Source organism: Branchiostoma floridae, unplaced genomic scaffold (assembly GCF_000003815.2).
Source record: "Branchiostoma floridae strain S238N-H82 unplaced genomic scaffold, Bfl_VNyyK Sc7u5tJ_1495, whole genome shotgun sequence".
NCBI classification, from domain to species: Eukaryota; Metazoa; Chordata; class Leptocardii; order Amphioxiformes; family Branchiostomatidae; genus Branchiostoma; species Branchiostoma floridae.
This window is the reverse complement of record NW_023365730.1, coordinates 61,013-63,984: the sequence shown is the minus strand read 5'-3', so window position 1 is coordinate 63,984 and position 2,972 is coordinate 61,013. Positions and strand designations below refer to the sequence as shown.

At 40.1% G+C, this 2,972-nt stretch overlaps 1 protein-coding gene across 1 annotated transcript in view; it reads left to right on the top strand.

Moving 5' to 3' along the window:
• Window positions 1-1,223: 1,223 nt before the first annotated feature.
• Window positions 1,224-2,972, top strand: part of LOC118407872 — a 10,120-nt gene continuing 8,371 nt past the window's right edge. Inside the window, exon 1 of the mRNA XM_035808436.1 lies at window positions 1,224-1,258. The gene's annotated coding sequence lies outside the window, so the exon portion shown is untranslated. The remainder of the gene's footprint in view (window positions 1,259-2,972) is intronic.

Genomic DNA, 2,972 nt, shown 5'->3' with positions numbered 1-2,972 from the left:
AACCAACACACCCCCCCCCCCCCAAAAAAAAAAACCAGCCCCGTCCGAAGACTGCAAGGGAGTCTAGCCCTGGTTGTTTTGTTTAAAGAATGCTTCTTTTTGTCTTAGAAAGCTAACCTTGGACCAAATCGAGGATCCAGCTTGTTTTAAACGACTTTATGATTGTTAATCCTTTTGTCTTTTGGACTCAAAAGATTTTAAAACCTGACCGCCGTCATGCTCACTTGTTGCGCTTTTACGGATGCCTCATGCAATTATGTAACATGTTGCCAGTCGGCGCTTTTGAGTGGCTCCGTGCAGCAGCGACGTCTTGCGGATACGTTATGAGCGGCAAGTGCCACCTGTTGCTTGGGCCTGGTATATTGGGGAAATTTATTCCCGGTACTAGTTGTGCCCATAAGAAATAAGGCATTGTCAAGTTTGAATCATGATACCACAAAGACCTGCTTTCTTTCTATAATTCTTCTTATCGAATAGAACCTTAAGAAACCGATTATCTACAATCTACCAGACGTTCTATGATTAGACAAATTCATGTAAATCGTAGATATGGGTACATTATCATTCTTGTCATAACGGATGGCATCAAAAACTGATTTTCGAAAAGGTTGAATTCTACGCACATTTCGTGTCTAGATTTGTTCTAACATCCGTACTTCAATGTTGCCTTATCCTACGGTCTGAGGTTGCTATTGCCTCACAGTCTCAATCTAGGCAGAAGAAAAATGGCCAAACGACGTAAAATGCTAGTCTCAAGCAGACCCTACGGTGTCTGTATCGAAGCTGGCAAAGGAGTATAGCCGGCCAAAGGGAGTCAAACGGTGCCGGCTATACTTCTTGGCCAGCTTTGATACTATCTTAAGACACCGTAAGGTCTGCTTGGTGACTTAAAAAAAGCAACATATTGGGGCCTGCCTCCTTGTCTTTTACAGAATGGTACCTCCCGTCTGCCCCTCGTGACGACGTAAGAACCTGAATGTCCGGCGGACCGTATCACAACCCGTTGGACCGTATCACAGCTGGATCCCTCCGCCACTCGGGAACGTCACTCCGCCAAGAGTCACCTTTCAAACGCGTCTCCGGCAAACTCAAGGAGTGGAGAGTTAAGGAACCGTGCTTCCTTAAGGTTTCTTAGGAGCTACGTTTCTCCAATCGTCACGGATTTAAGATAACTTGCAAGTGCGTCTTCAAACTTAGAAGGTATAAGAAGGATTGCGCATTGTGAGGTGAATGCACAAACCACGGTCGTCTAAGAAACGTAAGTATTCGCTTTGTCTTCGGCCTTTTCTTTATTTGACATATCGACGTTCTTTCACAGCCATTTATTTACCTTCGTGTTACACGGTTAACGTTAGCGAGTTTGTAGATTTTGTTAAGAGAAAATCCAAATTGACAAGAATTTCATAGAATAGTTTGCTTCTGTTTCACGTCCTTGAAGGTTTTACGTTTTATGTCCGGTTTTAGGCTTCTATAAGTGGGATTATTGGGGATAAAGCAAGCTAGTTTTGTCTTGATTAGAAATACTTTGTCGGCTGTGGACAAAGGGAGCATTTCTCTTTCATCTGTTTCTACTGGGCATGTTAGGTTTATATTTGGAGTATCTGACAAGCTTAGACAAAGTGTTGAAGTGTTATAAACTTAGCAAGTGAGATAAAGCCGTTTTGTTCAGATTCTTCCAATATGAAAAGTCTAAAATACCCCAGCGACTTACCAAAATCGGCCAGTTGATTGATATGTTTATACCGCCTTAACATAAAAGCACTAGCTTTATTTGTACGACAAAAGCAAATATCGTTCTGTTCGCCTAGTACAATGCAGTACATCTAGCCAGCATATAGTGAATAATAAGTGTATTATACTCAGCTCCCTAATAAGCCATACATTATACAATACAACATGATTAAAGTATTAGCGGATTTCAGGAATATTGGGTATAATTAGATCGCTAAGGCACCAAGAAGATTATGATGGTGGTAATGTTGTCTGCATGTGTGTGTCTCCGTGTGTGTGTTTTAATGTGAATATATATACCTTTATTGTAGAACGATTCTACAACATACAAAGTCTAGAAGCATGTATAAAATGGACAATAAGGACAGTAAACTCAGCCCCCCTACCAACTCAGACATAACATAACAATACAACATGGTTAAAGTATTAGAGGATTTCAAGGATATTGATTATAATTAGAGCGTCACCTTAAAGCTTTAAACCAAGGCACCAAGGGCATCATTTCGGTAGTTTTTGCATGTGTGTGTCAGTGTGTGTGTGTGTCGTAATGTAAATATACATAACTTTATTGCACAACAATTGAACAAGGTATACAAAGTCTAGTAGCCAGCATATGGGGAATAATATGTGTATCAAACTCAGCTCCCAAACACCCCAGACATATAACACAATACAACATGGTTAAAGTATTAGGGGATTTCAGGGATACTGTATATAATAAAGGCGTTACCTATCAACCAAGGCACAACAGACTATATGAGTGTGTGTGTGTATGTGTGTGTGTTTTAATGGAAAAATATATAACTTTATTGCACAAAAATTCTACAACGTACGAAGTCTAGTAGCAAGCATATAATTAATTATAAGTGCAGTAAACACAGCTCCATACCAACCCACATATAACACAACAATACAACATGGTTATAGTATTATAGGATTTCAGGGATATAAGTATAGTGAGAGTGTTACCTATCAACCAAGGGACAACAGACTAGTTGCCAGACGAGTTTAGTCAGGTTAGGGTATTATAAGATTTGGGCTCTTTGTTAACATTATATAGTAATTGCGAATAATGACAAGCGGTTCTTTGTTGGGAGGATGAAAGATATAGAACTTGCGGAAATTTATTTGGGGCGAGTTTTTTTTTTGTCACCGTTGCCAAGAAGGTAATGTTTTCGGTAGCGTTTGTGTGTGTGTGTGTGTGTGTGTGTGTGTGTGTGTGTGTGTCTGTGTGTGTCTGT